The sequence below is a fragment of the Myxine glutinosa genome, unplaced genomic scaffold (assembly GCF_964187855.1).
Source record: "Myxine glutinosa unplaced genomic scaffold, kmMyxGlut1.1 SCAFFOLD_630, whole genome shotgun sequence".
Lineage (NCBI taxonomy): Eukaryota > Metazoa > Chordata > Myxini > Myxiniformes > Myxinidae > Myxine > Myxine glutinosa.
In genome coordinates this window covers 190,001-201,179 of record NW_027616725.1, presented here as the reverse complement: position 1 = coordinate 201,179, position 11,179 = coordinate 190,001, and the positions used below count along the sequence as shown (strand labels likewise).

Sequence of the window (11,179 nt, the reverse complement as noted above, 5' to 3'; positions counted from 1 at the left end):
AGGATTATACCAAAAGGTGGATGCACATTTAACCCAGGATTATACCAAAAGGTGGATGCACGTTTAACCCAGGATTATACCAAAAGGTGGATGCACATTTACCCCAGGATTATACCAAAAGGTGGATGCACATTTAACCCAGGATTATACCAAAAGACCACTCCATATTCTACCAATCCAACTGCTCTCTCCCTCCCACTCCATATTCTACCAATCCCACTGCTCTCTCCCTTCCACTCCATACTTCACTCGACCAATCCCACTGCTCTCTCCCTCCCACTCCATATTCTACCAATCCCACTGCTCTCTCCCTCCCACTCCATATTCTACCAATCCCACTGCTCTCTCCCTCCCACTCCATATTCTACCAATCCCACTGCTCTCTCCCTCCCACTCCATATTCTACCAATCCCACTGCTCTCTCCCTCCCACTCCATATTCTACCAATCCCACTGCTCTCTCCCTCCCACTCCATATTCTACCAATCCCACTGCTCTCTCCCTCCCACTCCATACTTCACTCGACCAATCCCACTGCTCTCTCCCTCCCACTCCATATTCTACCAATCCAACTGCTCTCTCCCTCCCACTCCATATTCTACCAATCCCACTGCTCTCTCCCTTCCACTCCATATTTCACTCGACCAATCCCACTGCTCTCTCCCTCCCACTCCATATTCGACCAATCCCACTGCTCTCTCCCTTCCACTCCATACTTCACTCGACCAATCCCACTGCTCTCTCCCTCCCACTCCATATTCTACCAATCCCACTGCTCTCTCCCTTCCACTCCATACTTTACTCGACCAATCCCACTGCTCTCTCCCTCCCACTCCATATTCGATCAATCCCACTGCTCTCTCCCTTCCACTCCATACATCACTCGACCAATCCCACTGCTCTCTCCCTCCCACTCCATATTCGACCAATCCCACTGCTCTCTCCATTCCACTCCACACTCGACCAATCCCACTGCTCTCTCCCTCCCGCTCCATATTCGACCAATCCCACTGCTCTCTCCCTCCCGCTCCATATTCGACCAATCCCACTGCTCTCTCCCTCCCACTCCATATTCTACCAATCCCACTGCTCTCTCCCTTCCACTCCATACTTCACTCGACCAATCCCACTGCTCTCTCCCTCCCACTCCATATTCTACCAATCCCACTGCTCTCTCCCTCCCACTCCATATTCTACCAATCCCACTGCTCTCTCCCTCCCACTCCATACAGAGAGACTGAGCTGTCGCCCGCAGACAGGGAGACTGAGCGGGACAGGGAGACTGAGCGGGACAGGGAGACTGAGCGGGACAGGGAGACTGAGCGGGACAGGGAGACTGAGCGGGACAGAGAGACTGAGCGGGACAGGGAGACTGAGCGGGACAGGGAGACTGAGCGGGACAGGGAGACGGAGCGGGACAGGGAGCCGGAGCGGGACAGGGAGACGGAGCGGGACAGGGAGACGGGGCGGCACAGGGAGACGGAGCTTTTTCACGTGTACTTACTTGTACACGGGTACTTACTTTTTCACGTGACTAATTTTGGGAATGCTCCTCACCGTGAATGGAACATCCATCTTTGGGAATGCTCCTCACCATGAATTGAACATCCATCTTTGGGAATGCTCCTGACGGTGAATGGAACATCCATCTTTGGGAATAAACCAATAAACCAACAAAGCTCGGTCAGGGACTGTCGCCCGCACCTTTGGAGGCAGGATATAGTGCATTATTAATTTATGATATATAATGACGCTCGATTTTGGTGCACTGTTCGTGCCTTCAACCCGTATGACAGCCGCACATGACACTTACAGTTTCAGTGTGCCCGAGGACTACGACTGACGACTGACGTGACGAGTGACGAGTGACGAGTGACTAGCCGAAGGGTGGTTCTTCTTCTTCTTCTTCCTCTTGGGGTCAACTTCCTGGATCTGGAACGGGAAGTGATATTTTTTTCTTTTATTCTTTCCTTTACCCTGTGGATGGTCCATCGATTTTATATATAATTATAAACCGAAGGGTTTTATATATATATATATATATATATATATATATATATATATATATATATAAGTCCTTAAGGGTCAACGAGATTATTTAAATATCCTTCAAAAAAACAACAACATTTCATTTTATGGCCGTTGAATGTGACGTCACGACAAGGAACGGTGGACGATTTCAAATGCATAAATTCGCTTTTCAGTGATTAATTATTGATTAATTGGTTTGGATTCAAAAGGGTGGAGGCCCGGGTGCCCGGGGCGTCCGCCCGGACGTCTTTAGCGTGAGGCTCATTTTCCGCGGCGCAACACCTGCGGGGGCCCAGGGTCGAGGATTCGAACCTTTGCCGTTTACAGCTCTCGAGTACGCATCGTTGATACGTCATCGTGGCCCGCCTTAGCCCGGTGCACCACGACGCCTCCACCGATTGGAGTTCACTTGGAACATGCATTTAACCCCCATGTGATTGATCTAGTTAGGCAGCTTAGCAATAATTTCTGGGGGAACGACTTTACAAAACTACCATTTTTATTTTCGTGCTTATGGACCAAACTTTTACAAATAACACTGCATGTGATAGTCAGGTGGCTTAGCAACAATTTTTAGGCGTAATGTTACAAGCCGGACAAAAGTCCCAAATTTGGTATGGAGCTTCGTTTGGACCTATCAATTGATTTTAGCCGAGGAGCCATCCTGACCGTTTCAGATTTTCCAAGATGTTGGCCAAAATTCAAAATGCCACCAGCAAAACTGAAATATCATATATCTCTGGCTGTAGAAGTCACAGATAGACAAATGAGGTATCAAATCAGGGGTTTTTGAGGTCAGTGAAACTGATTCAGGGAAAGGTACATTTCATATGTCACTTATTTTCGAGATGACGTCCAAAATCCAATATGGCCACCAAGGAAAATCATACTATAATGCAAGGACTTGAAAAGTTTGTTCGCCTAAGGCTCAGGCATCGAAGGATGGATTAACTTGACACTTTGCACACCTATAGATATCGTTTTAGTGGGGCGGCTTAGCCCAAATATTCAAAAGAATTGTGCATTTTGTGATACAAGCACCAAATTTGGCACACTAGTAGACTATCATATTATGAAAAGATCTGGATATTGGGCCATCTCAGATTCAGAGATTTGATTTTTGCAAGATTTGCAGATTTTGCAAGCTGAGATTGCAACGCCAGGGACGGCCGACTCCTTCCTACGAGCTGCCCACGTCACCCGCACAAGAAGAGCTCATCAAATCACTGCAGCGGCACTGCACATCCTGCAACACCGTGCGTATGAACGCCACTGTATGACATATGCTGATGATGCAGAAGACCTGCCTGAGTTCGAAGACTGGTGTCACCAGAGAGGAGAAGACATTCCCAACTTTCAGTACTGGGCAACTGTGCTGGAACTAGAGATGTTGGTACTGGTCTACGTGCGTTCTCTGCGGCAGGCTTCATTCACGACGTACCTTGATGCCCTGACGGAACTGGTCCCATGGTTCCATGCCTTAGACCACACACACTATGCCAGGTGTGTCCCTGTTCACCTGAGGGACACGGTTGCACTCCCAATGAAGCACCCAGATGTAGCCAGAGAATTCAGGGCTGGCAACTTCACTGTACAGAAGACGAAGAAGGTGTTCTCTTCGATCCCAATCGAATCGAAATCTTGCAAAAATCAAATCTCTGAATCTGAGATGGCCCAATATCCAGATCTTTTCATAATATTGTTACAGACGCGGTTGTGGATGTTGGTCTACCGAGCGGTTTGGTATGACCGCGCCTGCACGTTTACCCGATTATACTCGAACGTTGACTAAGTCGCGCTATGCTAAATCAATGATGGAAAAGGACACAACGGCTGGGATTAAAATGACACGACACCAAGGGTTCAGTTCTCAAGACCTCCGGAGGAGGTTATAATATTGCGGAAGGTCAGATTACAGGAATGAGAGGGACAGCATAGAAAGACAGGCACTTAGACACACTCTTATATTAGCCCCGACAGACGACAGATAAACGGGACAAAACTGACTCACACGGGGATTGATGGCAAGGAAAGCGGGTAGTCGATGGCTCAAGGTGCACTCTTGGCTCAAGGACAGAATCGACCCGCTCCGGTCCAGAGATGCGGGAGGCCTCACTCAGCGCTCGAAGGTCGTGACTTGTCTTCTTCAGTCGGGGGCGCATCTCACGTCACGTCCGGTAAGTGGCTGCGTATATCCGGCGGGGAGTGACACGCCCTCGGCTCGTTAGCTCCGCCCCAGATGGAATCGGCCCGTTGCTTCTCATTGGGTGCGTGCGGGGGGGTTACCGGCTCTGCCCTTGACGAGGGGCTGACAGGGAGCCCCTTCGTGGTAACCCCGTCGGAGCGCATGGTCATGGCGGCTAACCGAGCCGGTGTGAGGACGCACACTCCCCCGCGCCGCGCCGCCCCCATCTCCTCTGTTGTTGTAGTTGTAGTTGTTGTTGTAGTTGTTGTTGTTGTTGTTGTAGTTGTTGTTGTTGTTGTTGTTGTAGTTGTTGTAGTTGTTGTTGTTGTTGTTTCATGGGGAAGATGGGAGGAGGTAAGGGGAGGTCCTAAACTCACTACTGGTGCCATACGATCACATTCTGGTGCAACGAAGAGTCAGAATTAATGGAAACGAGTCCTTAACTGACATAGACTAAGAATAACTAGCAAGATGTCCCATAGTTGTCTACGTGAGATGCGGTGAACCTGGGCACGACATTTAATGGGGGAAAAAGGGGAAGGTCGGTTCTACAGAGTGTTATTTACAGGCAATGGGACTAGGGAATGGGGGATTGGGGATAGTTGGGGAGTATTGGGGAAATAGGGGAGTATTTACAAGCGGATATTGAGGCCAAGTCCCATATCCGCAACATTGCACCCTTCTCTACCCTCGGGGCGTCCCGACCCGATAAATTTTTACCTATTTTAGTGTGGCACTCAGATGTAGTTCCCTCTACTATTAACTCTACCCTGAGTGCGACAGTTTTACAGATATTCACAAATGAGTAAATATGTCCCCCTGCGACGTTGCACCCTTCTCCTCACAGAAACACACCCACAGGATAACCGAATCCGGAAAGAATTCGCAAACTAAACATACAGCCGGTAGGGAGCATTATTTACACAAGACTACGCTGATATTTACACTACGATCCAGGACCTGTTTTTGGAGGAACACATGCAGATGTTATGCATAGAGAGAGCACGCATGCCAGCATCGATACACCAACCCACGAGTGCTCTGTGGCCTTATGGCCTTTAATAATGTGCAGAGCACCCCTTCCAAGCATCAAAAGCACCACCCCATAACACAGTCAGCACCATCCGGTGCACCAATAAAGTGTTTATAAATCACCGGTGGTGTCGCAGCCGGCCGATGTTCTGCCGCTGGTCTTGCCTTCGTGTGGTGCACTTGGTGTTCTTGCCTCTTTCAAAAAAATAAAGAAAGGTGCCAACCGCGTCCATTTCTGTATTGTGGCCGTCAGGGGGCCAACTATAAGTGGTTCACCTTGTATGGCATAGGTGCCACGTTGACCCATAGGTCCATCCACGGGTGGTGCTTGGCCGCAAAAGAACTGCGGTCCATTGTGGGTGGCCACCAACATTGCGGTCCATATGGTGTATCGATCCAGGCAGCAAGCAGCGAAAGTGCAGGCCCACAACTGCGTAGCCAGCACCTCTCTCTCCTCTCTCTCTACCCCAAAGCCAGATCCTCAGAGGTGGGAGACAAAAGAAGCAGACAAGTGAGTAAGGTGGTAAGGGCGCAAAAGTGCACGCAATGTAAGGTAATGCACACTGGGGGCACATGGGAACCAGGTGAGACAGGTACGTTCCTACCGTACGCCCCCCCCCCCCACCAGGTAACCTACATGGCCCCTCCCTTACCCCTTACTGTATCCACAAAACACAACACTACCCATAAACATCTACTTTACAAATCAACAAACGTCCCTACTGTCTTCCCCGTTCCTCCCATATACCAAATTCGTCTTCTCTCCCTCCTAACCAATCAAATTTGCCATTTTCAACTCATCAAAATTTGCCATTACCAATTCATCATCAGTCCCTCCTAGGGAGGGAGAGATGGAATCACCCCAATGTCTCATCCACGTCGTGATGCGTCTCACCAATCCACACAGCAATTCTCATTTCCTGCACACAGAACAAAGAAAACACAGGTGTGGAGTCATCATCATCACCACAGGTAAGTGGCTGCGTATGGTGCGACAGGTTCATCAATCCTAACTATTTCCTAAATGACTTTAACAACTTTACACTACCCGGGGTCTTTCTCCGGCCAAACCATTGGCCCTCTTACACTATGGGTTCTAAAAACCAATTCCCATTGGCCAAACTGTGGTGCTTTTCAATTTGGGGTCTCACTCCCCCGATTCATCTCCCGGTGCCCTCGCACAATTTCTGGGCTGTGGCGTGTACCTCTCCCAGTGGGTCTACCCACCTGCACACCTCCACCACTGCAGTTGCCTCCAAGCTTACCTGCTCCTTACCCTAACCTAACTACCTGGGGAAGGCCCTCTGGCGCTCTCCCCACTCGGTGCCCTCTCTGGCACTGGGCTGCCCGATCCACACCCGGGATCCTCAGGCACCCACTCACAACTATCGGCTCCCAGAGCCCACCTGCGGCCTCACCTGGCCGACATCCTCACAGTGGTGGAGTGCCCAACCAACTACACACACTAACAGGCTACACGCCCAGCCATTTCCACAACACTAATGCACCCATCCAAATACCATTCTGTCACCCGCACCACAGATGCCAATATCCAACCACAATTTACCTATACCCTCTACCTAACACTTACACTACCCGCCCCGGGTACTCGTGAAAGGGGTCCACTCTTCCCCCATCCACACCTTCGCACCATGCACACCACTCCGTACCAATTACTCCAACTCTCTCCACACACCTTTACTTGCACACCTGTGCTCTCACACCTGGTGCCACCTGCACCCTTCTCTCCCCAAGCGCATTCGCGCTGATCCACAACACTCACTACTCACACACTGCTCCACACACCTGTCCAGTTGCACACCTGTGCAATCACACCTGTTCAATTCTCACACAGCATCATCTCACCTAACTACTCCCCTCTGAAACTTGCGCTTCCCAGTCGTCCCTTTAAACTATTGCGCTCCCACGTCATTATCATCCACACTAATCTACCTGCGTCCCCACTACAGGTATCAGTCACTAACTAAACTTAACGTCACCTAATGTCATCTTCGCTAGATCCCTACAATATAACCTAACCCACCCGGGCTAGTTTTCACTGCCATCAACCCCATAAGCTATTGCGCATTTGCCCCCACCTATGGGAAGGGTGGCAGGGATGCCAGCCTTACCCACCGGGCCCATCGCTCACTACCAATTTCGCACATCAAATTTCAACAAATTAAAAATTTGCCAATCACTACCCATCATCTGCCAATCACTACTGCCAATCACTACTGCCAATCCCTTGCCAATCATCAAATTTTGTTTTTCTCTAATTTTGGGTCCAAAACACTAACCTCATCACCCAGTCTACTCACTAATGCCTCTCGATGCGCCAATTCCTGTCCAAAGCCCGGCTTCGTAAAGCCAAGCCATGAATGCGGGTTGTTCTGCGCCAGCGGCTGGATGCGTCCGGCATTCGGGGCAGGGACGGGGGCTTACCCGGGCCGAGATCCCACGCACCATCTCGGCGTGGAGCCATCCAATGTCCCGATCTCGACCTGCCGGAATGCCTCAACAAAAAGTGGTCGCCATGACGACCCTTTCTATCGGGCTGCCCGCTCCGCCTAGTGGAGCACGGACGCGGCCGTTCAAAGCGAGGCCCAGCACGCACCGAGGGCCCGATTCGGCTAAAAGTCGACCTAAACTCTACCCCGTCTAACGTCGATGCTTCACCTGGACGCTTACACCCCGCGGCCCGTTCCTTGCTCACACATCCAGCCGTTTCCATGCTCCTCGTACCTTTCCTTACACACCTCGGTACACCCATTCCACTCACAGCCTTGGTCACACACCTGACCACCGAACACTTTGGCACACATTCGTTGGTCGCACACCTCACCAACACACCTCTTCGCGCCCCCTCCTCTGTGACAATCACAGGTGTGCTCTCATTCGCACACCCAACCACGTGCCTCACTACCAATTCCAGCGTGCATTCCCACTCACGCTCTACCATTCCAGATGTGCATCCTTCCATCCCAGGTGTACATCCTCGCTCACCTGTCACAACCAACTCACTCTCCTTGTCACTCTCACTACTCTCACCTCCATTCTTGACAGCGCACTCACCCTTACTCTTGACAGCGCACTCTTTCCTCATGCACCTGTCCGTCACACACCTTTCTCGCGCACACTCTCCCGTTACACCCTCTGTAACACTCACCACACCGCGCTTCCATGTGCTCCCTCGCACACGCGCTACGACCGACTCATTCTCGCCAGCACACTCACTCCTTGGCACGCACTTTTTCCTCACACACCCCAGAGTCGGACTTTCTCGCACACCTCCTTTTTCGCACACCAGACCTGTCGCACACTTCACCAACGGCCTCTCACGAACACCCGGGTCTATCTCGACCCCCAAGCTTCTTAAATCCCCTGGCGCATCATACGCACGACCATATTGGTCACCACTTACACCGGGTCCTCTTCCTTTTCGCTTCTCCTCCATCACCTGCGAATCCCTCATCCGGTTAATGAGCACATCATCACGATCCAAACACAGACTTTGGACCAATTCTTTTATCTCCTCTTTTATCTCCTTCTTATCCTCTCTCCGTCGCTTCTTAATTTCGCTCACCCCTTCTTCCACTTCTTCTAATTTCTGCTTCACCTCTTTTATTCCCCGGTACGTCTCCTCAAGCTCGTCCTCTAAGGCTACCTTGACCGTTTCCAGGTGCGTCCTCACCTGCCGGTCCTTCGTCTCCATTACCTCTACCACCTCGTCCAACCTCGCTGTCAGTCCCTCACGTACCATCTGACATTCCCTCTTTGTCGCTATTAAGTCGTTTTTTATGTCGTTTTGTGTCGCTTTTAAACCTCCTAATACCGCAGTGTTCCTTTGAACCTGCTCCGTTAGTCCTTTTTGTCCCTCCGTCAGCTGTTCCACCTCCTGCGTCAGGTCCTCTATGCCCCCTTGTAACTTTACAGTCCCCTTTCTCACCTCCTTCTCCATGTGCTCCTTACAGTGCCTCACCTCCTCGCGCACTCCTCCGACCTCCTCACTCACTCCTCTTCTGATCTCCTCTCCCATCACTTGCATCTCCTGCCCAGATGCCACCCTCATCTGCTCCATTTCCTCCCTGTGAGCATCCAGTTTAGTTTCTACCCCCATTCTGACCCCCTCTATCTGCTGCTCCATTTGTTTAACTTCCCTTTCCGCTTGGTCCCTCATGTCCCTCAATTTGCCTTCCATACTGTTTTCTAACCCTATTAACCCATTTCTCACCTCTTTTATCCCGTTGTCTAACCCCTCAAAATTATTGTCTAACTTCCCAAATTTCTTGTCTAACTCCTTAAAATTATTGTCTAACCCCTCTCCGGTACCCCTCGCTTCGTCCCTCATTACCCCTATTTTGCCCTCCAATCGCTCACCCTGAGCATCCATCCGGTTCCCCATTACCCCCAATTGCTCATTCTGAGCCTCCATCCGGTTCCCCATTTGTCCCATACTGCTTTTCAAACCTCTAATTTGGTCTCCCAATTGCTCACCCATTTGTTCCATAAGGGCCCTCATTTGCAGGAGGAAAAGGTTCGAATCCACCAGGGGCGCTGCCACGGTCGCGGGCGCGGTGACCAGCGAGGCGCCATTTTGCGCCCCCGCAACGTCGGGCGCAACGACGCTATTTTGTGCGTCTGCTACCCTCGCTGCTTCGCACTCCTCGCGTCCCTCAATTTGGTCCTGGACCGACCCTGCCTCACTCTCCCCTACCGGACCCCAGCTGTCTTGATCCGCCATAGCGCGACTTTCAAAATTCGGGTTTTTATTTCCGTAAAACAAATCAAATTTCGTCGTTATAATTTCGAGCGCGGGAAACGCGCTCTGGATCGAATTCTACCTCCCAACACCAATTGTTACCCTAGTGGTACAATTGGTGTTCCAAAATTTGGGCCTAATAAATTTAGTCCCAGGTTCGAATCCGACACTCCTGACACCAATTGTTACAGACGCGGTTGTGGATGTTGGTCTACCGAGCGGTTTGGTATGACCGCGCCTGCACGTTTACCCGATTATACTCGAACGTTGACTAAGTCGCGCTATGCTAAATCAATGATGGAAAAGGACACAACGGCTGGGATTAAAATGACACGACACCAAGGGTTCAGTTCTCAAGACCCCCGGAAGAGGTTATAATATTGCGGAAGGTCAGATTACAGGAATGAGAGGGACAGCATAGAAAGACAGGCACTTAGACACACTCTTATATTAGCCCCGACAGACGACAGATAAACGGGACAAAACTGACTCACACGGGGATTGATGGCAAGGAAAGCGGGTAGTCGATGGCTCAAGGTGCACTCTTGGCTCAAGGACAGAATCGACCCGCTCCGGTCCAGAGATGCGGGAGGCCTCACTCAGCGCTCGAAGGTCGTGACTTGTCTTCTTCAGTCGGGGGCGCATCTCACGTCACGTCCGGTAAGTGGCTGCGTATATCCGGCGGGGAGTGACACGCCCTCGGCTCGTTAGCTCCGCCCCAGATGGAATCGGCCCGTTGCTTCTCATTGGGTGCGTGCGGGGGGGTTACCGGCTCCGCCCTTGACGAGGGGCTGACAGGGAGCCCCTTCGTGGTAACCCCGTCGGAGCGCATGGTCATGGCGGCTAACCGAGCCGGTGTGAGGACGCACACTCCCCCGCGCCGCGCCGCCCCCATCTCCACTGTTGTTGTAGTTGTAGTTGTAGTTGTAGTTGTTGTTGTTGTAGTTGTTGTTGTAGTTGTTGTAGTTGTTGTTGTTGTTTCATGGGGAAGATGGGAGGAGGTAAGGGGAGGTCCTAAACTCACTACTGGTGCCATACGATCACAATTTCGTGCAACGAAGAGTCAGAATTAATGGAAACGAGTCCTTAACTGACATAGACTAAGAATAACTAGCAAGATGTCCTATAGTTGTCTACGTGAGATGCGGTGAACCTGGGCACGACATTTAA

General features: G+C 50.9%; 1 long non-coding RNA gene across 1 annotated transcript in view; it reads right to left on the bottom strand.

Annotated features, from left to right (window-relative positions):
* Window positions 1-1,760: 1,760 nt before the first annotated feature.
* The window catches only part of LOC144889059 (uncharacterized), a 30,675-nt gene continuing 21,256 nt past the window's right edge, over window positions 1,761-11,179 (bottom strand). The window contains exon 3 of the long non-coding RNA XR_013621569.1: window positions 1,761-1,931. This is a non-coding gene — a long non-coding RNA (uncharacterized LOC144889059). The remainder of the gene's footprint in view (window positions 1,932-11,179) is intronic.